This window comes from Pongo pygmaeus, chromosome 7 (genome assembly GCF_028885625.2).
Source record: "Pongo pygmaeus isolate AG05252 chromosome 7, NHGRI_mPonPyg2-v2.0_pri, whole genome shotgun sequence".
Lineage (NCBI taxonomy): Eukaryota > Metazoa > Chordata > Mammalia > Primates > Hominidae > Pongo > Pongo pygmaeus.
The window spans coordinates 97,877,136-97,904,722 of NC_072380.2; the positions used below are offsets into that span (position 1 = coordinate 97,877,136).

At 39.2% G+C, this 27,587-nt stretch overlaps 1 long non-coding RNA gene across 1 annotated transcript; it reads left to right on the top strand.

Moving 5' to 3' along the window:
* The first annotated feature begins 14,361 nt into the window (after nt 1–14,361).
* On the top strand, nt 14,362–27,154 carry LOC129042671 (uncharacterized). The gene is made up of 4 exons (XR_008504182.2): nt 14,362–14,481; nt 15,642–15,737; nt 19,696–19,824; nt 26,995–27,154. It is a non-coding gene; the product is annotated as an uncharacterized LOC129042671 (long non-coding RNA).
* Nucleotides 27,155–27,587: the final 433 nt, after the last annotated feature.

Consider the following 27,587-nt stretch of genomic DNA (forward strand, 5'->3'; position numbering starts at 1 on the left):
TTTATAGCAAAGTTATCTTAAATATGAATTCTGTTGTAATTTAGTGACTTGAATTACAGAGATGTAAATGAAGTATTATCTGTAAAAATTGTTATAATTAGAGTTGTGATACAGAGTATATTTCCATTCAGACAATATATCATAACTTAATAAATATTGTATTTTAGATATATTCTCTAATAAAATTCAGAATTCTATTCTGGATTATTTATTTATTTTTATTACACTTTAAGTTTTAGGGTACATGTGCACAACGTGCAGGTTTGTTACATATGTATACATGTGCCACGTTGGTGTGCTGCACCCATTAACTCGTCATTTAGCATTAGGTATGTCTCCTAATGCTATCCCTCCCCCCTCCCCCCACCCCACGACAGGCCCTGGTGTGTGACGTTCCCCTTCCTGTGTCCATGTGTTCTCATTGTTCAATTCCCACCTATGAGTGAGAACATGCAGTGTTTGGTTTTTTGTCCTTCAGATAGTTTGCTGAGAATGATGGTTTCCAGCTTCATCTATGTCCCTACAAAGGACATGAACTCATCCTTTCTTATGGCTGCATAGTATTCCATGGTGTATATGTGCCACATTTTCTTAATCCAGTCTATCATTGTTGGACATTTGGGTTGGTTCCAAGTCTTTGCTATTGTGAATAGTGCTGCAATAAACATATGTGTGCGTGTGTCTTTATAGCAGCATGATTTATAATCTTTTGGGTATATACCCAGTAATGGGATGGCTGGGTCAAATGGTGTTTCTAGTTCTAGATCCCTGAGGAATCGCCACACTGACTTCCACAATGATTGAACTAGTTTACAGTCCCACCAACAGTGTAAAAGTGTTCCTATTTCTCCACATCCTCTCCAGCACCTGTTGTTTCCTGACTTTTAATGATCGCCATTCTAACTGGTGTGAGATGGTATCTCATTGTGGTTTTGATTTGCGTTTCTCTGACGGCCAGTGATGATGAGCATTTTTTCATGTGTCTTTTGGCTGCATAAATGTCTTCTTTTGAGAAGTGTCTGTTCATATCCTTCGCCCACTTTTTGATGGGGTTGTTTGTTTTTTTCTTGAAATCTGTCTGAGTTCATTGTAGATTCTGGATATTAGCCCTTTGTCAGATGAGTAGGTTGCAAAAATTTTCTCCCGTTCTGTAGGTTGCCTGTTCACTCTGATGGTAGTTTATTTTGCTGTGCAGAAGCTCTTTAGTTTAATTCGATCCCATTTGTCAATTTTGGCTTTTGTTGCCATTGCTTTTGGTGTTTTAGACATGAAGTCCTTGCCCATGCCTATGTCCTGAATAGTATTGCCTAGGTTTTCTTCTAGGGTTTTTATGGTTTTAGGCCTAACATTTAAGTCTTTAATCCATCTTGAATTAATTTTTGTATAAAGTGTAAGGAAGGGATCCAGTTTCAGCTTTCTACGTATAGCTAGTCAGTTTTCCCAGCACCATTTATTAAATAGGGAATCCTTTCCGCATTTCTTGTTTTTGTCAGGTTTGTCAAAATATTCTGGGTTATTTTATTGTGTACTGAGTGGTAGGTAATACAGTAATGGAGGAACAAATGTCTACTTTTACAATTCATAATAATTCCTTATTAATAATGAGCCATCTTAATTGGCTTACTGATAATTGAAGAAGTCTCCGTAAAAGGAAAAACTCTGGAAGTCATTTACTTATTATGCCAAGTACTGTTTTAAGTGCTTTCTGAGCATTCATGTGATCTTCATGACAATCCTATGAAGATTAATCCTGCAAGAGAAATTATTACATTAAAAGTAGCAAGGTAGAGAAGGGGGAAGAGTGTGCACACTGAATCAATATAAGCCCCTTGGGAAAAAAAATAAATAAAAGTTCATTTTATTCAAAAAGGGAATTCAAGTGATACCCAGAAGTGAAAGAATAATTTGAATTTTAAAAAGAGAAATTAAGCTGAGCACGGTGGCTCACTCCTGTAATCCCAGTACTTTGGGAGGCTGAGGCAGGATGATTGCTTTAGGCTGGCAGTTTGAGACCAGCCTAGGCAACATAGTGAGGCCTTGTCTCTACAAAAAATGTAAAAATTATTTGAGTGTGGTGTTGTATACCTATAGTCATAGCTACTTGGGAGTCTCAGGTAGAAGGATCACATAAGCCTAGGCATTCGAGGCTGTAGTAAGCTATGATTGCATCACTGTACTCCAGTCTTGGTGATAGAGTGAGACCCTGTCTCTAAGCAAACAAACAAATAAAAGATGAGTTATACAACTATTACAGATAGGAAAGAGTGAATAAATGAAATAAAAATCTCTTACTATTATGCTTTTCTGGATTTAGCTCTGTGCCTTGACCATGGAGTCTTTGGCTAATGAGTTATTCTGGAAAACCAAATAGAACACATAACTCAGGTTCTACATGTCAGGGAATAAAAATTCATTGTTGCTTTAGATAGAAAATTTCCTAAACTCACCTTAGATCTTTACCTAACCCAAGCTTACAAAGATTTTATTCTGTGTTTTCTACCAGATCATAGGTCTAAGAGCCAATTTGAGTTAATTTTTGTATATGGTGTGAGGTAAGAATTTAAGTTCAGTTTTTTGGCCTGAGGATCCAACTTTCCCAGCACCATTTGTAGAAAAGACTATCGTTTCCCCACTGAATTGTTTTGGTACCTTTGTAGATCAAGTAACCAAAACAATTTACATTCCCACCTGTTTTCCTAAAGAATTATACTGAGTTTGATTATTTGTTTTGAATCCCAGCTCTTCGCAACCTCTCTGGTCCTGGGTATATATAGAGAGTGACACCCAGGATTGTTGCTCTTATTTTTTTCTTTGAGGTAGGAGCTCACTCTGTGGCCCAGGCTGGACTACAATAGCACAATGGCTTGATCTCAGCTCACTGCAACCTCTTTCTCCAGGGCTCAAGTGATCCTCCTACCTCAGCCTCTCTGGTAGCTGAGACCACAGGTGTGCAGCACTACACCTGGCTATTTTTTTGTATTTTTGGTAGAGACAGGGTCTCACCACGTTGCCCAGGCTGGATTGTTGTGCTTTATTTGCTACAGCTCATCTCATCTTCCTTGGGCCCACCCTCATCTCCAATCCCCACTCAGTGGTGGCAGGGTGGCCGGCAATTAAAGCCTGTCAGTAAAGGGCATTTCAGTCTGTTCAGGTTTCAGCAGGTTTTTTTTAGGTTTTTATTCCCCACTCACACCAGCCCACACAGATGGTGTCTGGGTGACAGAGGAGAGGGCCCAGGATCTGTATAATGCCCCCTAGATCCTTGCTAGCCTCTGTTGTTGGGTGGCCTAGGCTGGCCCTGGCTCCATCTGTGTCTGCTGGTGTTCGGTCTGTTCCATCTGGTCTTTGAAGGTACTAATAGCTGAAGGCTTATCCCCACCATTGCCTCTAGTTGCGAAGTCTAGTACTCTTCATTTATGACCCTGGGGAGGGGTCCAGGTGAATCTTATTTCCAGAAAGAAACAGTAAAAGGGAAGCCTCTGTCACACAAGAAGAATCACACAGAAGCAACCTATCTTCTGAGGAAGAACCAGTTTCCTTGCTTTTCCTCATCACCCAGATTGCACCCTTAAAGAATGGGGGCAAAGAAGGACACTGGTACCTGACATCTTTGCTTAATTCTTCTCTCTCCTTCTTCACACACGGTCAGAAAAGGTTAGTTTGTCCTTGTGTAATTCTTCCCTGTGTGGAGGCATATTCTCTTGTACCCTGTTTCTTTCTGAAAGCAGCATTCACCTGGTGCCTTCCCCAGAGTCATAATAGCAGACAAAATGCACAGAAAGAAAATTGGTTTTACAATAGGAGAAGGGCCATCAGAAAATATTTCAAAATTAGGACCCATGTTACACGTAGCAATGTGCTGCTGCCAAAGACTCAGTGGGATTTCTTTAGCCCATTTGGTAAAATCTAGAAGTTCAACTTGTGTTTCTCCTTTCTCCATCTCCTCTCCGCCCCTGACCTCTGCTTCTACTATAAGTAATCTATAGTGCTTCCATATGTTTAACAAAGGCAGCGTCATTACTTTTATTTTATTTTCTTAATTTTCAATTTTTAATTTTTAATTTCAATAGATTTTTGCGGAACAGGTGGTGACATGAATAAGTTCTTTAGTGGTGATTTCTGAGATTTTGGTGCATCCATCACCTGAGCAGTGTACACTGTACCCAACATTTAGTATTTTATCCCTCACCACTGCCCCGCCCTTTTCCCTGAGTCTACAAAGTCCAGTGTATCATTCTTATGCCTTTGTGTCCTCATAGCTTAGCTCCCACATATAAGTGAGAACATATGATGTTTGGTTTTCCATTTCTGAGTTACTTCATTTAGAATGATAGTCTCCAATTCCATCCAGTTTGCTGCAAATGCCATTATTTCATTCGTTTTTTTGGCTGAGTAGTATTCCATGGTATGTGTGTCACAGAGGTATGTATGGGTATATATATATATTGCTTTATTTGCTACAGCTCATATATATATATACCCATACGTACCTCTGTGACACACATACCCATACATACCTCTGTGACACACATACCATGGAACATATATATATATATCACATTTTCTTTATCCACTTGTTGATTGATGGGCATTTGGGCTGGTTTCATATTTTTGCAATTGCAAATTGTGCTGCTATAAACATGCATGTGCAAATATCTTTTTCATATAATGACTTTTCTCTTGGTAGATAATTAGTAGTGTGATTGCAAGATCAAACAGTAGATCTACTTTCAGTTCTTTAAGGAATCTCCACACTTTTCCATAGTAATTGTACTACTTTACATTCCCACCAACAGTGTAAAAGTCTCCTCTTTTCACTGCATCCATGCCAACATCTATTATTTTTTGGTCTTTTGATTATGGCCATTCTTGCAGGAGTGAGATGGTATTACATTGTGGTTTTGAATTGTATTCCCTGATAATTAGTGATGCTGAGCATTTTTCCATATGCTTACTGGCCGTTTGTAATTCCTCTTTTGAGAATTGTCTATTCATGTCCTTAGCCCACTTTTTGATGGGATTATTTGTTTTTTTCTTGTTGATTTGTTTGAGTTCTTTGTAGATTCTGGATCTTAGTCCTTTGTCAGATGTATAGATTCTGAAGATTTTCTCCCACTCTGTGGGTTGTCTGTTAACTCTGCTGATTATTTCTTTTGCCGTGCAGAAGCTTTTTAGTTTGAGTCCTAACTATTTATCTTTGTTTTTGTTGCATTTGCTTTTGAGTTCTTTGTCATGAAGTCTTTGCCTAAGCCAATGTCTAGCAGGGTTTTTCATGTTATCTTCTAGAATCTTTATTATGGTTTCAGGTATTAGATTAAGTATTTGATCCATCTTGAGTTGATTTTTTATAGGGTGAGAGATGAGGTTCCGATTTCATTCTTTTACATGTGGCTTGTCAATTATCCCAGCACCATTTGTTGAATAGGGTGTCCTTTTCCCACTTTATGTTTTTGTTTGCTTTGTCAAAGATCAGTTGGCTGTAAGTATTTGGCTTTGTTTCTAGGTTCTCTATCCAGTTCCATTGGTCTATGGGCCTATTTTTATATCAGTACCAAGCTATTTTGGTGACTATGGCCTTATAGCATAGTTTGAAGTCAGGTAATGTGATGCCTCCAGATTTATTCTTTTTGCTTAGTCTTGCTTTGGCTATGTGGGCTCTTTTTTGGTTCCATATGAATTTTAGGTCCTTTTTTTTTCTAGTTTTGTGAAGAGTGATGGGGGTATTTTGATGGGAATTGCATTGAATTTGTAGATTTCTTTTGGCAGTATGGTCATTTTCACATTATTGATTCTACCCATCCATGAGCATGGGATGTATTTCCATTTGTTTGTGTCATCTATGATTTCTTTCAGCAGTGTTTTGTAGTTTTCTTTGTAGAGGTCTTTCATGTCCTTGGTTAGGTATATTCCTAAGTTTTTTTGTTTGTTTGTTTGTTTGTTTTGCAGCTATTGTGAAGAGGTTGAGATATCTCAGTTTGATTCTCAGCTTGGTTGCTGTCGGTGTATAGCAGAGTTACTGATTTGTGTACATTAATCTTGCATCCTGAAACTTTCCTGAATTCTTTTATCAGTTCTAGCAGCTTTTTGGAGGTGTCTTTAGGGATTTTTAGGTATACGATCATATCATCAGCAAACAGCGACAGTTTGACTTCCCCTTCATGGATTAGGATGCCCTTTATTTCTTTCTCTTGTCTGATTGCTCTGGTGAGGACTTCCAGTACCAAGTTTAACAGAAGTGGTGAAAGTGGGCATCCTGGCCTTGTTCCAGTTCTCAGGAGGAAAGCTGTCAACTTTTCCTCATTCAGTATAATATTGGCTGTGGGTGTATCATAGATGGTTTTTATTACCTAAAGGTATGTCCCTTCTATTCTGATGTTGCTGAGGGTTTTAATAATAAAGCAATGCTGGATTTTGTCAAATGCTTTTTCTGCATCTATTGAGATGATCATGTGATTTTTGTTTTTAATTCTGTTTATGTGGTGTATCACATTTATTGACTTATGTATGTTAAGCCATCCCTGCATCTCTGGTATGAAACCCACTTGATCATGGTGGATTATCTTTTTGATATGCTGTTGGATTTTGTTTGTTAGTATCCTGTGGAGGATTTTTGCATCTATATCCATCAGGGATATTGGTCTGTAGTTTTCTTTTGTTGTTATGTCCTTCCCTGGTTTTGATATTAGGATGACACTTGCTTCATAGAATGATTTAAGGAGGATTCCCTCTTTCTCTATCTTTTGGAATAGTGTCAATAGGATTGGTACCAATTCTTCTATGAACGTCTGGTAGAATTCAGCTGTAAATCCATCTGGTCCTGGATTTTTTTTTTTTGGCAATTTTTTTATTACCATTACAATCTTGCTGCTTGTTATTGGTCTGGTCAAAGTTTGCATTTCTTCCTGGTTTAATCTAGCAGCATTGTTTATCCACCTCCCTTAGGTTTTCTAGTTTATGCATGCAAAGTTGTTCATAGTAGCCTTCAATAATAATCTTTTGTATTTCTTTGGGATCAGTTGTAATATCTGCCATTTTGTTTGTAATTGAGCTTATTTGGATTTACTCTCTTCTTTTCTTAGTTAATCTCACTAGTGGTATATCAATTTTATTTATCATTTCAAAGAACCAGCTTTTTGTTTCATTTGTCTTTTGTGTTATTTTATTTTGTTTGTTTGTTTGTTTCAATTTCATTTTGTTCTGCTCTGATCTTGGTTATTTCTTTTCTCTGCTGGGTTTGGGTTTGAATTTTTTCTCCAGTTCCATGAGGTGTGACTTTAGATTGTCTATTTGTGCTCTTTCAAACTTTTTGATGTGGGCATTTAATGCTATGAACTTTCCTTTTAGCACTGCTTTGGCTGCATCCCAGAGATTTTGATAGGTTGTGTCACTATTATCATTGAGTTCAAAGAATTTTTTAGTTTCTTGATTTCATTGTTGACTGAACGATCATTCAGGAGCAGGTTATTTAATTTCCATGTATTTGTGTGGTTTTGATGGTTCTTTTTGGAGTTGATTTCCATTGTTATTCCATTGTGGTCTGAGAGAGTACTTGATAGAATTTCAATTTTCTTAAATTTACTGAGACTTGTTTTGTGGCCTATCATATGGTCTATCTTGAGAATGTTCCATGTGCTGATGGATAGAACGTATATTCTGCAGTTGCTGGGTAGAATGTTCTTTAAATATCTGTTAAGTCCATTTTGTATGGGATATAGTTTAAGTCCACCGTTTCTTTGTTGACTTTCTATCTTGATGACCTGTCTAGTGCTGTCAGTGGAGTCCCCCACTATTATTGTGTTGCCGTCTAACTCATTCCTTAGCTCTAGTAGTAATTGCTTTATAAATTTCGGAGTTCCAGTGTTAGGTGCCTATATATTTAGAATTGTGATGTTTTCCTGTTGGACTAGTCCTTTTATCATTATATGATGTCCTTCTTTGTCTTTTTTATCTCTGTTACTTTAAAGTTTGTTTTATCTGATATAAGAATAGCTACTCCTGCTTGCTTTTGGTTTTCATTTACATGGAATATCTTTTTCCACCCCTTTACCTTAAGTTTATGTGACTCCTTATGTGTTAGGTAAGTCTCCTGAAGACAGGAGAAATTTGGTTGGTGATTTCTCATCCGTTCTACGATTCCGTATCTTTTAAGTGGAGCATTTAGGACATTTACATTCAATGTTAGCATTGAGTTGTGAGGTACTATTCTAGTCATCATGCTATTTGTTGCCCTCATTGGTTTTTTTTCATGGTGTTATTGATATACAGGTCTTGTGTGATTTATACTTTAAGGAGATTCTATTTTTGTGTATTTTTAAGGATTTGTTTCATGACTTACAGCTCCTTTTAGCAGTTCTTGTAGTGCTGGCTTGGTAGTGGCAAATTCTGTCAGCATTTGTTTGTCTGGAAAAGACTGTATCTTTCCTTCATTAATGAAGATTAGTTTTGCTGGATACAAAATTCTTAACCGATAATTGTTTTGTTTAAGGAGGCTAAAGATAGCACCCAATCCCTTCTAGTTTGTAGGGTTCCTGCTGAGAGATCTGCTGCTAATCTGAAAGGTTTTCTGTCAGGCCTCTGAGCCCAAGCTAGGCAATCATATCCCCAGTGACCTGCACATATACATCCAGATGGCCTGAAGCAACTGAAGATCCACAAAAGAAGTGATAATAGCCTTAACCGATGGCATTCCACCATTGTGATTTATTTCTGCCCCAACCTAACTGATCAGTGTACTTTGTAATCTCCCTCACCCTTAAGAAGGTTCTTTCTAATTCTCCCCACCCTTGAGAATGTACTTTGAGAGATGCACCCCCGGCCTTCAAAACATTGCTCCTAACTCCACCATCTATCCCAAAACCTATAAGAACTAATGATAATCCACCATCCTTTGCTGACTCCTTTTTTGGACTCAGCCCACCTGCACCCAGGTGAAATAAACAGTCATGTTGTTCACGCAAAGCCTGTTTGGTGGTCTCTTCACACGGACACGTGAGACATTTTCCTTTATAGGTTACCTGATGCTTTTATCTCACAGCTCTTAAGTTTCCTTCCTTTGTCTTGACTTTAGGTAACCTGATGATTATGAGCCTATGTGATGATCTTTTTGTGATACGTTTCCCAGGTGTTCTTTGAGCTTCTTGTATTTGGATGTGTAGATCTCTAGCAAGGCTGGGGAAGGTTTCCTTAATTTTTCCCTCAAATATGTTTTCCAAACTTTTAGATTTCTCTTCTTCCTGGGGAACACCAATTATTCTTAGTTTTGGATGTTTAACATAATCTCAAACTTCTTGGAGGCTTTGTTCACTAAAAAAAATTTTGTCTTTGATGGACTGGGTTTATTGGAAAGCCTTGTCTTCAAGCTCTGGTGTTCTTTCTTCTGCTTGTTCGATTCTATTGCTGAGAGTTTTCAGTGTATTTTGCATTTCTCTAAGTGTGTCCTTGATTTCCAGAAGTTGTGACTGTTTTTTAATTATGCTATCTATTTCACTGAAGAATTTTCTTTTCGTATCCTGTATCATGTTTTTGATTTCTTTAAGTTGGACTTCATCTTTATCTGGTGTTCTTGATTAACTTAGTAATCAACCTTCTGAATTCTCTTTCTGGCAATTTGGAGATTTTGTCTCGATTTGGATCCATTGCTGGTGATCTGCTATGATGTTTTGGGGGTGTTAAAGGTCCTTGTTTTGTTCTTTTGTTCTATTACCAGAATTGTTTTTCTGGTTCCTTCTCATTTGGGTAGACTATGTCAGAGGGAAGATCTGGGCTTCAAGGCTGCTGTTCAGATTCTTTTGTCTCATGGGGTGCTTCCTTGATGTGGTGTTCTCCCTGTTTCCCTAGGAATGGGGCTTCTTGTGAGCCAAACTGCAGTGATTGTTTTTGCTCTTCTGGGTCTAGCCACCCAGCAGAGCTACCTGGTTCTGGGCTGGCACTGAGGAGTGTCTGCAAAGAGTCCTGTGATGTGATCTGTCTTCAGGTCTTGCAGCCATGGATACCAGCACCTGTTCCAGTGGAGGTAGCAGTGGAGTGCAGAGGACTCTGCGAGGGTCCCTGGTTGTGTTTTTGTTTAGTGTACTGGTTTTGTGTTGGTTGGCCTTCAGCCAAGAGGTGGCACTTTCAAGAGTGCATCAGCTGCAATCCTATAAGGATGATGCAAACTTGCCCTGGGGACACGTGGTTAAGTATTCAGGCTTCTTAGGCAATGGGCAGGGCCATAGCACTCCCAAGAGATTATGACCTTTGTCTTCAGTAAACAGGGTGGGTAGAGAAAGACCACCAGGTGGGGGCAGGGATAGGCATGTCTGAGCACAGACTTTTCTTGGGTGGGGCTTGCTGTGTCTGCTATGGGGGATGGGGGTGTGGTTCCCAGGCCAATGGAGTTATATTCCCAGAGGGATTATGGCTGCCACTGCTGAGTCATACGATTCACCAGGCAAGTGGGGGAGAGCTGTCAGTCAAAGGCCTCACTACACTCCCACACAGACCATAGTCCTAAAGGCCAGTCTCACCCCCACTGTGACCCCCCAGCAGCACCGAGTCTATTTCCAGGCAGCCAGTGACCAGGGCTGAGAACTTGCCCCAGACCACAGGCCTCCCTGTTGAGAAAGAAAGCAGACTCACAGTTTTTCAGCATCTCAGGGAGCCTGCAGCAGTGATCCAGTTCCTTCAAAGGGTCTGTGGATTCTCTCGGCTTTCCTGGTATGTTCCCGCGGTAGTTCTTGGAGCAAAAGTTCATGATGTTAAGGAAGGAGACCACCACTACTCCTGCTGCCCTCCTCCCCCCACCTTGCCTAGTTCACAAGACAGGAGGAGAGAAAAAGCAAAAAGTTGGAAAAAAACAAAAGTAAGATAAATAGCCAGACAAACCAGGCACCACCACCTGGCCCTAGGAGTTAAAAAAAGTAATAATAATAACATCAACCCCTGACCTAAACTACTTGTGTTATCTCTAAATTCCAGACACTGTATGAAAAAAGCATTGTTAAACTTTTTTTCTGTTAGCTGTTGCATGTAGCCCCCAGTCACGTTTCCCACGCTTCCTTGATGTATCATGACCCTTTTGCGTGGACCCCTTAAAGTTGTAAGCCTTTAAAAAGGCCAAGAATTTCTTTTTTGGGGAGCTCGGCTCTTAAGACGCGAGTCTGCCGATGCTCCCGGCTGAATGAAAACCTCTTCCTTCTTTAATCTGGTGTCTGAGGAGTTTTGTCTGCGGCTCATCCTGCTACAGTGTGAGTCTCCACACGCTGCTCTGTCCTTCTGAGCAGGAGCTGCAAGCTAGTCCTGCCTCCTATCCACCAACTTAATCCAAAAAATACATTATTACTTTTCATCTGGTATCTTTAACAATTTGTTTTATGGAATGAAACAAAAAAGAACTCTGAAGGCTCTGATACTGAAAGGTTCATGTTCCACAAATAGAACAGTGCACAATTTCCTTGTGTAGGAAACAGAGAAGGGGCAGAGATGGTCCCTCTGTGGGACTTGTGGGAGAATCTCAACCGTTGGCTTGCGGCTGGATGCAGCACCCCTGATGGAGTTACATTCTGTAGAACAGAATGGCCCCTCACCACCAAGGATCTGTTTTTCAAGTAGAGATGCCCGGAAAGAGGTTTAGGAACAGAAGGAGCCCTCAGCTAACAGGGGCCTGCAGGTGCAAGTGGAGAGAGTGAGTCCAGCACAGTCCTGGGCACCCTGCATACTCCAAACCAGGACCTAGACATTGAAGATTTCTCCCACATACCTTTGGTCTTTGGAAGAAAGATTGTCCCTGATGTTTTTAGAGAAGTATTTTCACCTTCTCTTAGAAGAATGATTCTGACATGTTTGGCAGAGGGCAACCTGCCCTCCCAGAAGGGGTCCGTCTACTGCTCAATAACTGGACTGTCATTTATTTCCTCTTTTCACTCCACCTGCGTTTCTACTTTCTGAAGAATTCAAGTCTGCATGCTTGGAAAGTTCTGGCAGATGCAGTGATGCCTTTCAGCATATAGAAATGTACACGGGGGACGGGCGCAGTGCCTCAAGCCTGTAATCCCAGCACTTTGGGAGGCTGAGGCAGGCGCATCACCTGAAGTCAGGAGTTTGAGACCAGCCTGGCCAACATGGTAAAATCCCGTCTCTACTACAAACACGAAAAAACTAGCTGGGCGTGGTGGCGCGTGCCTGTAATCCCAGCTACTCAGGAGGCTGAGGCAGGAGAATCACTTGAACCAGAGAATCGGAGGTTGCAGTGAGCTGAGATGGCGCCACTGCACTCCAGCCTGGCGACAGAGCGAGATAAAGGCTGGCAATATGTGTGTTTATGATATGTAAGATGTTTTATACATGGCTACCTTGATGAGCCACCTGGTTCCTTCAGGAGCCAATGTTGAAGCAGGATTTATTGATTCATCTCTTCCAACATCACCTTCTAGCCATATAGCCCCAAAAATAGAAAATGTAAGTATTGCAGAACAATGTAGACTACAGTTGCCATGAAAAAGGAATGAGGTTTCATATCACACAGTGTGCAGCATTTCATGGCCCAAATCCCCATTCACCATCCTCTCTCCTTCCCCTTCAAGGACTTGGAATTGCCCCTGGCTGCAGTTCCCTGTCCCTGGAGCCTCCCTTGGGGCTCATTTTCTTCTCTATTTCTAACACAGAGCAATTTAGTTACACCTTCCCTGCCTCCTCGCTCCCAATACACACATACACACTCTCACACATACACCGAGAAACTCAGGCACATGTGAATGCACACACACACGTGCACATACACATAGCTGTCTCTTGTTACTTTACCACACTTAAGCATGCTAAAGGCTAGCAAAGGTAATTTCTTCCAGTTTCAAGGTCTCTCCATAAAGGTGGCAGGAGAATTACAAATATTTATTTTTCTTGTCAGCAATCACTTTTGTATTATCTGTCATATTCTCAACAAAATAAACATTATTCCTTTTTTTTTTTTTTTTTTTTTTTTGAGATGGAGTTTCACTCTTGTTGCCCAGGCTGGAGTGCAATGGCACAATCTCGGCTCACTGCAACCTCAGCCTCCCGGGTTCAAGCGATTCTCCTGCCTCAGCCTCCCGAGTAGTTGGGATTACAGGCACGCGTCACGACGCCCAGCTAATTTTTTTGTATTTGTAGTAGAGACGGAGTTTTGCCATGTTGGCCAGGCTGGTCTCAAACTCCTGACTTCAGCTGATCCACCTGCCTCGACCTCCCAAAGTGCTGGGATTATAGGCGTGAACCACTGCACCCAGCTGACATTATTCCCATTTTACAAATGGAGACTTGGGGGCTCAAAGAGGATAGGAAATATGCCCAAATCCCATAGCAAATGAGGCAAAAAGGAGATGCAAGCCCAAGCTTTAGTGTTCACATCCTCTCTAGAGCACCACATGAAGGATGACACTTGATGGCCCAGGGCCTATTCTTTAACTGTGTCAAACCGTCCCCCCATTCCCACCCTTTCAATTAACTACTGGTTTTGGTGACCAAACTATAAGGACTAAGGCTCATCAGGCGGGGCCAGCCAGCCCTGTAAGGGGAATTTGTGAAAGTGAATTGGGCCAGACTTTGCCCAGCACCTGGCTCAGAGCAGAGGTTCAACTGGACTTCAATAGCACTGCTGAATGAACAGATAAATGTGTTTTAAATTCAAGTGTAATGAGAAGTTGGAGATGGATGTTGGTGATAGTTATACAACAACGTGAATGTACTTAATACTACCAAACTGTAAGTTTAAAAATGGTTAAAATGGTAAATTGTTTGTTAAATATATTTTATCAAAAATTTTGAAAAAGTCAAATGTGCACGGGGAGACTGGAGAGGGTCATATAAAGCCATATAAAGTAATTTACTTTATATTATCAACTATTTTATTATTCATTTGTTCCCTGCCAGTTGAAAGCAGTCATATTTTGCACAAAACAAACTGATATATACAAATCTAACTTAAAAAGATGGATAAGATCTTAAATAAGATGTGGCATCCAGATGACCTGGATTTAAGGGTGAAAAATGTTGTGGTTGACCACAGTGAGTTCTGGAATTAGATTGTCTAGGTGTAATGCCTAGCTTTCTGTCTCTTAACTGTATGAACTGGGACCAGTTATTTCATCTCTTTAAACCTCTTTTTTTCTCATCTGTAAATGAAGATTATAATACTACCTAACACATAAGATTCTTGTGAGCTAATCCAGATAAGAGACAAACTATCATGCTTTGAAAGCACTCAAAAAATCCCAGCTATGATTAGTAAGGCTCCAAAAGTGACTAAAAATGAAGGGCCTTCAGCATCAGTCTAACTCAAACCAGGCTCCTGCTTGTAAACAGCTATGGGTGACTTCGTGTGTCATCTTTCCTCTCTTTTTCCTAGGTATAGAATACTCTCTGTGCTGCCCTCTTGAATAATGCCCCAAGAATGCATGCCTTTCGTGATCATTCTGTGAAATATTGCTGAGTATAGGAACGAGTGAATTGTAGATGGATAAATATCTAGTATGTTCTCCATTTATTTCAAAGTCTAGAAAGCTTTTATGTAATCAGAAAATAAAATCCAATTGCTTCCTATTACATTGTCTTCCCAAATACATTACAGATTATATTTTAAAAATTTGTATGAATCAAGTAAGCCACACTCGATTTCCCCCAGTGGAACCTGCAGAACTATTCCAATGCTCATGGGCAAGGTGGTATTGAATACAAACTCCATATTGCCAGGATTCCCTCTCCCCCTTCTCTCACTTTTGCTTTAATTTCTATTTTTTGAAAGGGAGATGATTAATCTATTTCGGATTGGCATTTTAACTTGTTTTTACTTACTGACCACTGTGGTGAAATGAACTGAGAGCAATTTCTCAGCTTATCTTAGTCTAATGTAATATGAAAAGACAAATATCATATTTGAGGAAAAATATTTCATATGCAGCATTATTATTAATCAGGGATAATAGGTAAAATATCAGAAACTGATTAAATGAGAATTTTTTTAGTAAAAGAAGGAAGTTAGAGTGGGAAATGTAGTCTTTAGAATCCGACTGAGAGGCTTGTATTTTAACTGTGTGACCTTGAATGTGTTACTTAATGACTCAATGACTCAGATCTGCTCCTTCATGTATAAAATGAGGAGAGTGATACATTTCAGTGAGTCAATGTAAGAAGCAAATGGAATTATGCACAAACAGCAACAGTGTAGTCTGGCTCATAGTAAGTGCTCAATAAATGGTTACTCTTATAAATATACTCAAAATGAGATATATTTTCCAATCAAACAACAGTCTTACTTAAGGATCACATCAGCCTCTTTCTGGCTGACTCAGGTACAGTAAGATGTGAGGTCAGCCAGACTGCTGACGATTAAACACTGGCTTAGCTGTCACTTTCCTGGGCTCCAGTTTCCTCATCCATTCAATGGAAATGATAAAGGTACCTATTTCTTAAGGGTTGTTTTGAGGATTTAAAAAAGATAATTTAGGTAAAACTCTTAACACCAGTAAATGCTATCTGAGGTTACTAAAAGTTCATTGAATCAACCATGCAGAAATTCACTTCACGATGTGGCAGTTGGGGTTTTTTTCCAGGCTTCTAGAAATGTGTAGCCAAATAACTGAATATATGGCTGCCTCCAACAACCACGTTGAATTTTTCTTTTACTTCAGAACAAACTTCGGTCATGCTGCAAGCCTAGTGGAATGCCTGATTCTTCTGGGTATAGCTCAAGGAACACTCACCGTAGAATGGAAGTCATTTAGCAGGTAATGGTCCCTGTGGAATGACAGTCCTTAGAATGAGTTTGTGAAGACACAAGTGTCTGATGCCTTCCTTGGCAGACAGTGCTGTCAGGGGCTGATAGGCTCCACCATTTATTTTTTCAGCGGATCCTGTAGAGTTCAAAACGCACTTTTCTTGGGACACTCCCAAGCATTTTCATAGGCTTTTCTACTGTGCCAGTAGCAAGCAATTCAATGTCTTGCTTAGTTTTCATTTACCTATCTCTCAGGTAAATTTACTGAGTAACTACAAAATGGTGGCTATAGCCACGAGAACATAATATATGTTTTCTAAAAATGCCATTGTCCTTGAAATCATTAATTTTATATTTGTACAGAAGACAAGAAATTGACTTTACATGTACACTAGTGAGATTGCTATATCTAAATTTGCATACAAATCAGAAAACATTTACATTGAGTTTTACCTTTTTGATGTTTCAATCCTACCTGAGAGACTCACAAGAAAGTTTGATCTGCGAAAGATTCTTTCTCTCCAGAGATTTCTTCAGATCTGAGAGGTATATACATCTCTTCAAGAAACATTCATTGGGCATAATTCACTATTATTGCCTGCTGATAAAGTAAGAAGTCACAGACATTTCTTGTGGGCAAATTCCGCAGGTGATGGTCCCCTGAAAGGTCTCTGATTCTGTCTTCTCCCATCACTCCTGCTACCAGTGAGAGAAAGGGAGATCTGCCATTGTCCTGGGGTTAGGGATCCACTCACATCTCTGGTAGCACTGTCACCATTGCCAGGGCTTCTAGCTGAGCCTTATAGTCTCATGACCTTAGTGCATACCTCCTTCAACTCACACAAGTTGTGATGCTCTTGAAAAAGGGGTGAGCACAATTCACAATTGCAAAAATGTGGAACCATCCCAAATGCCCATCAATCAACCAGTGGTTAAAGAAATTGAGGTGTGTGTGTGTGTATATATGATAAATATATATATATGATAAAATACTACTCATCCATACAAAGGAATGAATTAATGGCATTTGCAGCAACCTGGATGGGAAAAGAGATTATTATTCTAAGTGAAGTATCTCAGGAATAGAAAACCAAACATATGGTTTTCACTCATAAGTGGGAGCTAAGCTATAAGAATGCAAAGGCATACAAATGACACAATAGACTTTAGGGACTCGGGGAAAGGGTGGGAAGAGGGTGAGGAATAAAAGACTACAAATCAGGTTCAGTGTATACTGTTCTGGTGATGGGTGCACAAAAATCTCACAGATCACCACTAAAGAACTTACTCATGTAACTAAATACGACCTGTTTCTCAAAAACCTACAGAAATTAAAAAAAAATTATTTTAAAGACACAAGGAATTTAAAAAAAAAGAAAAAGAGGTGAGTAGAATCCCTTCTTGTCTCTTTCTATATTATCTATATTATAATGTATTGGCTTAGAACTGTCTGTGCCCCTAAATGCTGGCAGGCACAATTCTTTCACACACACACACACACGCACACGCACACACACACACACGTCATTGTCTCTCTAGTACTCCCACAGCACAGGCCTCATTTGGCCTTCACACTGAGGACAGCCTGGGGTCCAGGCATCATCTTCCCTGTTGGTGCTTTCCCTTTCATGATGCAATCTGGTTTCAATCACATATCACCCCAGTTTATGCATTTTTACAGAGCTGAATCTCAATGAGGTCAGTGTTCCTGTATCTTTTTCAAAGGCAGGTAGATTTTCAGCTCTTATATACACTAATTCATTCTAACAGACGCTTGGGCTATTGTCTAACTCTGCTCCTCCTCAGCATATAAGCTTAACCTTCTTACGGATTCACTGAGTGAGAGGGGATTCCTATATTCTCTTACCAACTGTGGTTGACCATGTATTAGTTTGCTAGAGTGTCTGTAACAATGTACCACAAACTGAGTGGCTTAAACAATAGTTTATTGTCTTGCAACTCTGTACCCTGGGACCAAGATGAAGGTGTTGACCAGGTCTGTGAAAGTGCTAGAGAAGGCTCTGTTCCAGACTTGTCTCCTAGTTTCTGGCAGTTTCTTGATTTGTGGCAGCATACCACCAATTTCCACAGGGCATGCTCCCTGTGTATCTATGTCCAAATTTCCTCTTTTTATAGACACCAGTCATATTGGATTATACTATGGAAAGCCCACTCTACTCCATTACTTAAGATGAGCTCATCTTAACTAATTCCATCGGCAATGAGTAGGACTCTAACATTATATTATTTTGAGGGGAGAGACACAATTCAACCCTTAACACCATTCAAAATATCTTCCACACAAAAATTTGTGTTACATGACAAAGGGAAACTTTATTCTTCACTAATTGCTAAACGTGTCTTAATTGGGCCTACACTTTATTTCATTGTTGCTTCCTGTTAAAAAACATCATAAAATATATATGGCATGTTTTAATTACTGTGACAGATTCAATATAAATTTTAAAAGGAGAAAAAAAGCACATTTTAATGTACCATGTGTTTATACTATATGTAAATCTTTCACGATTGGCGAAAATTTTTACGGAATATTTGTGGAGGTGCCAAGTTAGAAATATTAAACACTTTATCAAGCTGCACTCATGTCCCTGATGTCTTCAAATGTATGTTGTTACAAACCTCATTTTTCAGGAAGCAATGTGCGTCTCATTCATGTCCTGTGTTTCACCTGTGTGTTTGTTATCCATATAAAGTTATAGTTATAAGACTTGTTCTTTTACAATGAGAGCAAAGTTACTTCCTTTTTTTTTTGAGAGGAGTTTAGCTCTTGTCACCCAGGCTGGAGTGCAGTGGCGCCATCTTTGCTCACTGCAACCTCCACCTCCCGGGTTCAAGCAACTCTCCTATCTCTGCCTCCCAAGTAGCTGGGATTACAGGTGCCTGCCACCACACCCAGCAAATTTTTGTATTTTTAGTAGAGATGAGGTTTCACCATGTTGGCCAAGCTGGTCTCAAACTCCTGACCTCAGGTGATTCACCCGCCCCGGTCTCCCAAAGTGCTGAGATTACAGGCGTGAACCACAGCGCCTGGCTGCAAAGCTATTTCTATACATGTCAGAACATGACATTGTTATCAGTGCATCAAATTTCTTTAATCTTTAGTAAAATAAAGCTGTCACAGTCTTGTTAGGTGACAAAAGTACTTTTTGTATAAAGTAAGCATGAATTGGGTTTTGTGTCAACTCATCGATTCTATACACAGAAACAATTCACTTTCAAGCTTTTTTCTTCAGTAACTACTACTCTGGCACATCTGAAGTTCAAATATTATGTTTTTTTTAAAGAATTCTGAAGCAACACTTCATATAATTTTCCATTGTTCTTCAAAGACTGGAAAAAAATGAGTTAGACTTGTATTGAAAAGGCTTTGGGCAGAGAGTTAGGCAAACTCCTTGCTGTTGATGCAAATTAAATCAGATCATTAGGTTAGAGATCATAGAAACTAATGCTGTGGTATTCCATGTTGGGCAGGTCTATGCAAACCAACCCCAAAATTCGAGGAAACTGAGAGGCCAAAAGAGGAGTGACAGATCAGTTTCTTAGAAAGAAACAGTTAATAGGAACTTATGATCAGAAGCTGTGTCTGGTCTGTATCTCAGGAGGTGGTGGGACAAGATGGTGGAACCTCATGCTATTACCCCACCAACCCAGGGCTTATATACCACAGGGAAAGGATAATTCCAAAAGGATGTGTAGGACATCTGAATTATGATAACTGAAGTATATTAGGTTGTTTGACCTAAGGGTAAGATTTACGGTAAATACCTCTGCTTACGCAAGAAGCAATGGATAAACTGGAAATCTTAGAGGCCCTCCAGGAACAGAGGTTGATCAGAAGCCAACATGGCAGATTAGCATCCAAGATGGAGTTGCATTAGCCTCCACAATTGGTCATAGTCACCTGGCCAGGCCCCCTTCCAGCTAAAGTTGTTTCTCAATAATTTCAGGAAAGCAGTGGTCTGCTCTTCTCTGAGCACCATTGACCACTTATTGGATTGTGGAAGAGACCTAACTCAAATTTGGACCAAGAAGTGACTTGAAATCAAGATCTCTCCCCAGAAGAGAACAATGAATAGGTGAGCCTATCAGGTAGTCTTCCTTTACAAACAGCCTGAAGGCTACAAAGAGGATGGTGTAACAAAGAAGGGAAAACAACACAGCACAGGGAGGCTTCAAGACAAAACCCCCAAAACTCAGAAGGGAGGATGAAGAAGCTAGTCCTCAGAGCTGTCTGTGTCTCTCTGACAGCTCTTTGTTTCTGTCTGATCTGTTTATGTAAATTCTTAGCCTCCCATCTCTTAAGGTGGCCTGACTTATTATTTCCTTTAAATAATCCAAAGTGTCTACATATGCATAATCAGAGACCACATTATCTCCATGAATATTTACCGAGATCCTTCCTCCCATCCCCACTACCCATTAGGTGCTGGGCTCTGCGCTGGAGATTTCCAGTATTCCTGGAGTACACAGAAGAAATTTTTTAATTAATTTTTTAAAAATCGATATAAGAGACCACTTAAATTTGTCTCTTCTATTAGCAAAACTGTACTCAGTCTCTATTTCTGTGTTCCAGAAAGATTTTGTGAATGAATTACAAGCCCATTGTGAGCCAGGGGTGCAAGGATTTCTTCCCTTATGTGACATGTTCCCACGAACAGCACATGACAAGCAATTACATCTAAGGTTGAATGGAACATTGTTGAATACCGTTCTAAGAATTCCAGCCATTATTTTTCTTTTTCAAAATAAACTTGAACAAGAAATAACGTAATACGCCATAGATGATTGACAAAGTTTTTGCTAGTGTATGATGGTATTATATTTAATTGCTGGAACTAGAATTTAGTTAGACCATGCATTGGCTCTTTAATTCACCTATGTGGTTTTAGGGAATTAACCTCCCTGAGCCTCAATTTTACCACACTGAAAAATGTAGATAGTAACTTTAAAAGGTCTTTTGTGAGGACTGAAAAGGATAATGCATTTTTAAGTACTTAGCATAGTGCTGGGGCACATGACTAATCAATAACTGTTGGTTAATTTCCTTTGCTCCCTCCCTCCTTCCCTTCCTCCTTTCAATTCTTTTTATCAGTAAAGCCACATGCAGTCTTAAAGTCTCCTTTTAAGTTTTACATCAAGAATCACATCCCCAAACCTAGATGCCATATATTTTTATTATTCTGAGTCAGTCCCACTTCATGTGATGTTCACTTCCTGTGTCACGTATAACTGGCAGACCTTAAATACAAACTGAAGAGCAATCATTTTCTTGGTCATACAAAAGCTTTCAGACAAAGTATGATGAAATCATTTTTAGCTCTACTTTTTCTACAATAAAGTATTGCATGCAGTTGGGAAGTGGGAATTATTTCTCTTTTGGAAATTGGAAGCCAATAGTGTACAATATACATTTAAATCTTCCTGTGACAGACATGGATCTCTTCAGTGATACAATCTGCGCCACACTCTGGCATTCTTTGGGCCTCTCCCAGCTATCTAGTATTTCCAGACTTCTTATCTAGGAATTGGCAGCATCTCAACATCAGGCAACTGTCTCAATGACTATAGTAATATCATTTTCTAAAAATTAAAGAAACAGTTAAGTAAATACTTTTAGAAAGTGCTCTTTAGATACAAATCAAAACAGTATATTTGGTTAAGAGCTTGTCAGAACATTTTTGCTTCCAAGTAAAGATCTGAAGGCTTGCTCTCTGTGCACACCTGGACAAGTTATGTCAACCAGTTCACCTATAAATCCATGTCATTGTTCACAGCAAATCTCCTCGAAAGTGTTGCTCATACTTGCTGTCTCAACTTCCCCATTCTCTTCTTTCCTTGGTTCACTTCAATCAGCATTTTGTCTCTGCTAGACCATTGAAATAGCACTAATTTAAGATCACAAAGACCTACACACAAAAATCACAAAGATCTAAATGAAGCAAACTCTCCCTTCTGTGTCCTAATCTTACTTGACATCATGATGCAACTGATACAGCTCATCACCCCTGCTTTTTCTGTGTTTAAATGTTTTTTCAGTGGCTTCATTATCTAGTTTCTGGTTTGCTACCCACTTTCCTGGCTTTTCCTTCTCTGCCAGACCTCCTACCAATGGAGTTCCCTATGCACCTACTCTTTGTTGTTCCTCCTCTAGCTACACTGTCTACCTGAGTGATCCAGGATTTCCATTTCAAATGCCACCTGCATGTTGAAGACTGTCACATTTGTATCCTTCCTCCCTGCTGAACCACAGCCTCTCATGTCCAATTGTCTATTCAGCTTTGCCACTGGGATGTCTAAGAGGCATCTTAGACTTTAATATGACCAAAGAAGACCAACTGAGCTTGTCTGTGCAATCTTCTTCATTCTCAACGTTCTTCAAGTCAGTAAATTGCATCATCTTCCATCCAGTTTCTGAAGCCAAACACTTGCAAATCACATCTGATTCCTCTCTCTGTCTAACATTCTTCATGCAACCCTATCCAAACTATCATTATATCTTCCGTGAACTACTGCAATAACAACTCAGCATGTCTCTCTCCCTCTACTCTGGCTACTCTGAAGTTTATTTTCTACACAGGAGGCAGAGACCTCAAACAAGCATTAATCAAATCATATACTCCCCTCCATGATAGCTTTCAGTGGCTTCCCATTGAATCAATAAGGAAATCCAAACTCTTTCCCCTGCCCCCAAGGCCTTACATGATCTGACCAGCCTTCGTCTTTAAACATTTTGACCTCCTCTCTTTCCCTGCATTCCAGAGCCTCAAGGGCTTTACACTTGCTATTCTTTCTCCTTGGAATGATTTTCCCTGAGATTTTCAAATGGCTATTCCCTCTCATTTGAGGTCTCAGCTGAAATGATGCCATTTTATTAAGATTTTACTTTACTATCCTAGTAAAAATAGCTCCCCCAGTGCCCTACCTCCATCACTTTCTTGTGTATCATTCTATTTTATTTTCTGCAAAGCACCTACTGTTATTTGATATTATTGTACTTATTTACATGTTTTGTTTATGTTGTTTCTCTGACCTGTGCTATGTGAGATCCTTGTATTACCAGTACGCAGAACAGTGTCTGGCACTTAGCAGGAGCTTCTTTCATTTGTAGTTGTTGGCTGGCTGACTGGATGCTTTAATTCTCTGTAAGATCCAGACAGTAGCAAGGCATAGCTTATGAATGTTTGTAAAGTGTTTAACTGTACTTATAGAGTGGTACTCTATAAATGTTAGCCATCGTAGTTATTAAAATGTAAATTTTCTTCTAGAAAATTAGCTATCCATTAGATAGTAGTAAATGCTATTTAATGCTGAATTGGGTATGGTGAAATAGACAGTCTCATACATTGCTGGTAGAAATGTAAATCCTCTTAGAAAGCAATTGGGCTTTGTGGAGCAAGACTTTAAACCTGTTATGAAGGACCTTAGTAATTTTCATATCCTTTGACTCATAAATATCCAAAAAAATCTATATTTTCAGAAAATAAACTTAACAAAAAAGATATTCACTTATTTATAAGAGTATAAATCTAAAAGCAACCTCAACAGGGTAATAGTTAAGTACAATATTTAATTAAAAATAGTTAACTATTTCCTTAAAAATAGTTAAAATTATGACAAAACTGTAAGAAAAATTGCTACAAAATGTATACAATAATATGGAAATTGTAATTATATATTCTTAAAATAAAAACTTACACAAACTTGTGCTACACTGAGTGCCCCTCCCCAAATGAAAATCCATTTAAGAAGTGAGAATAGAAATACATAAACTGGGGTGCTAATATTATGATGCTTTGGCTGTTTTTTTCCTTTTTCTCTAACTTCTAACTTTCTTTAATTATTTATATTTTTATTATGAGTATCTAATTTAAAAAACAGAAGTACATATTCATAATAATTTTCATTAAAGCTGATTTTTAGTTCAACTTTGTATGTCTAGTAATCTAGCTTTCATCTGTCAATTATTTAAAGATTTTATAAATAGTGAAAACTAGAAAAGTATTCAAAATATAATAAATACCCATATCTCATCATCTTCTACTAACAATTGGTTTCCTTCATATTGTTTTGTTTAGACAGGGTCTCGCTCTGTCTCTCAGGCTGGAGTGCAGTGATATGATCTCAGCTCAGAGCAACTTCTGCCTCCTGGGCTCAAGTGATCCTCCCACCTCAGTCTTCTGAGTAGCTGGGACTCCAAGCGTGTGCCACCACATCTGGCTAATTTTTGTATTTTTTGTAGAGACAGGGTTTCACCAGGTTGCCCAGGCTGGTCTGGAACTCCTGAGCTGGAGTGATGGAGCGATCCGCCTGCCTTTGCCTCCCAAAGTGCTAGAATCACAAGCGTGAGCCACTGTGCCAGGCCCTAACACTTGTTAATATTTAATTATTTTTGCTTTGTCTTTTCTCCTCAGTTACTAATTTAAAAAACAACACCAGTAAGGTTTGTATATATGCAAGTCATATTGTTTTTGTTGATTCCTGGATACCTTTTCACCAATGTTAATAACTTCACTCACTTTGTCTCTATAACCAGTCAACCAAGTACCTTCAAGACCCAAAACTGAATTGTTCTCTCTGGGTCTTTGATTTTGATAGGAACTCTTTACCTCATCCTTGGCTAATATACTTTCTCATTCACTACTACAGTCACCCCAAATACCCACCTGTAAAAATTCCAACCATACCCTAACTTTCCCTTTGATCCAATAACTTAACTTTCTATTTCAATGAGAAAATAAAGGCCATTAGACACAAATATCAATGTTCCTTCCCATCACTGAGAACTGATATGTAATGGATGTGAACCAATACCTTTACATACATGGGTTGTTTGCATCAATCTGTTTCATATGATTGAAGTCCATGTCAAACATGGCAGGCATTCTGGTGTGGAGAGGTGAGAGGGGCCCACAAGAGGAATGTTCTACGTCTTTTAGTCTACAAGGGACTTGTGTGTAGGAACTGGCAGGCCTCCCAAATCTGCTGGAACTAGCTGGATGCTGTGAAGTTGCCAGCATGCTGTTTCATAACGAGGACCAGTCTGCATAAGACTGATTTGTGTAATTCAATTCGTTTCCAAGCTGATTTTGACTATCACTATTGTGCTTATTAATCAATATTTTGACTATCACATCTGTTACCATTTCAAAATTTACCAATATATTTATTCATTTTTATCTCTCTCTTGTTTCAGAAAAAGAAAATTTTGATTTCAGTCCAACAGTAACTTTTATGTCTCACCTCCTCATCATTTTGCACTAAAAATTATTTTGCCTTTCCTTCTATGTTCGACTTTTTTATTTTACTCTGTGTTTGACATATTTAAGCCCTCCTCATCACTAAAAACAAACAAACCAATGAAATCCACCCATGAAGGCTTTAAAGCTAACTTTTATTTATAAAAAATATGGAGGTAGAAAAACTGACTGGTTTTATCAGGTAATCCAAGGCATGAAAAACCAACAACAACAAAAAAAACTAATAAGAAGGGGCTATTTTAGATGGCAGGAAACTTAAAAGAGACATAGCAATCCAATATAATACTTGGGACATGTTTGAATCTTGATTCCAATAAGCTCGTTGTAAAAGGATATTTTTTGAGACAATGAAAGAATTTTGAATATGAATTGAGTATCGGTTGTGACAAGGAATTATTGGTAACTTGGTTGGACGTAACAATAGCATTATATTTATATAAGAAAAAATATATTTTTAGTGAAGCATAGGTAAGAATATGAAGATTACGTTAAATTTCATGATGTCTGGGATTTGCCATAAAATACTTAGGGAAAAGATATAATTTCCTGTTGGGTTCTTCCTGCCTGCTGCACAAATAAAATCAATTCAGAGACCATGGCATTGCAGTAAAGAAGGAGTTTAATTGACGGGAGGCTGGCCATGACTTGTGGGAGATGGAATTATTACTCAAATCAATCTCACCAAAGTCTCAGAGGTTAAGGGTTTTTCAAAGATAGTTTGGTGGGTAGGGAGCTGGGAATTCATTGGGTAGGAGATGAAATCACAGGGAGTTGAAGCTGTTCAATTGCGCTGATTTGGTTCCTGGGTGGGGCCACAGGACTACTCGTGAGTCCCAGTGGGGCCATTTGGTTGTCAGAAATGCAAAAGCCTGAAAAGACATCTCAAAAAGCCAGTCTTAGGTTCTACAGTAATGATGCTATCTGCAGGAGTAATTGGGGAAGACACAAGTCTTGGGACCTCCAGAATAATGACTGGTAATTATTTAACTGTGCCTACATTGTAGTACAGTTCAGGACCCTCTCATCCTTGTAACTTTGTGGCCTTTCTTTAGTTTTACAAGGGTAGTTTAGTTTTTGGAAAGGCCTATTATCATTTAAACTGTAAACTAAATTTTCCCCAAAGTTAGCTTGGTGTACGTCCAGGAATGAATGACAACAGCCAGCCTGTAAAGAGAGAAGCAACATGGAGTCAGTCATGTCAGATTTCTCAACCTGTCATAATTTTGCAAAGGCAGTTTCACAAAGAGCAGGAGAAAAGAAAAATGTTGCAAAAGTAGCAATCTGATTGTTGATAACTGTTTAGTCTGAGTGAATCACGATGGTTCATTTTACTATTGTTTCTACTTTTGTGTATGTTTGAACTTTTTTCTTCAAAGAGTTATTGCAAAAGGCCATATGAACAAGTATGTTTCCTTTAACCTCATTTCTCTTCAGGGTTCATTTTCATCTCTCTCCCTCTCATTCTCTTGACATTTTTGGAAATAACTGTCTAGCTAAACACTTTTAGTTCCTTGTTTACCTTCAGCAACTTGATTTTTATGCACACAATTTTCTTGAAACTGCTCTATCAAAAGGCATCTTACATCTCTGTCATCTTCTAATTCACTTCCCCCCTCCACCACTGTCCAGGCAAAAGAAGCTGTTTTACCCATGAAGGGGAGAGAGACAGGAAGCGGCGTGGGGAGAATGGGCTCACGTGACACTTTAAACTGTCTGCTTTGTTCACAAGTACAGTTGGTATTCACAGAGCAGAGAATGGTTCCTGGACTAATGCTAAAATCCTTGGATGCTCACATCCCTTTAATAAAATGGTGTAGTATTTTCACATAACCTATGCATATCCTTCCATATTCTTTAAATGATCTCTACATTAGTTTATAATACCTAATCCAATGTATATGCTATGTAAATAGTGGTTACAGTGTATTGTATTTTATTTCTATTATTTTTTATTGTTAATAATTTATTGCTGTTTAAAAAATATTTTAGATCTGTGGTTGGCTGAATGCACCAATGTGGAACCTGTGGATACAAAGAACCAACTGTGTAAGATCCCCAAGATATTATAATCCTTTTGAAGAAGTGTCAACTGTGAGCATCACAATAGCCTTCACTGGAGCAAAGGATAAATTTTTTTCTCTGTGCTTGCCAACTGACTTGTCAATCAGAACAAATAGGATGTGTTTGGGCTTCCCCATCTGCCTTACAGGGATAGTTTGGGGATTCTTGTCACAGGGACAAAACATGCCCTTAGATAAAGACCACCCTTCCTGGAAGCTGCTAAGGCCTGGCATGATTAACTCCAGCTTTTCACTCCATGGCACATGCTCGCTGTGCTGTGTGCCCCACCCCACATGGAATGCTCCTGGTCCTCCTACCACAGGCCTTTGCATGCACTATTGTCTTACTCCAGTCCACTCCCTCCCCTTAGCGCGCCCTCTCCCCAGACCACTAGCTCCTTCAGAACCCAGCATAATTATTACTTCTCAGGAAGCCTCTCCTCCCTAAGCAGACCAACCCCTCCTATAACCTGCTTTCCCATCCCATGTTCACTTCCTTCCTATCCCTTATCTTGCTATAAC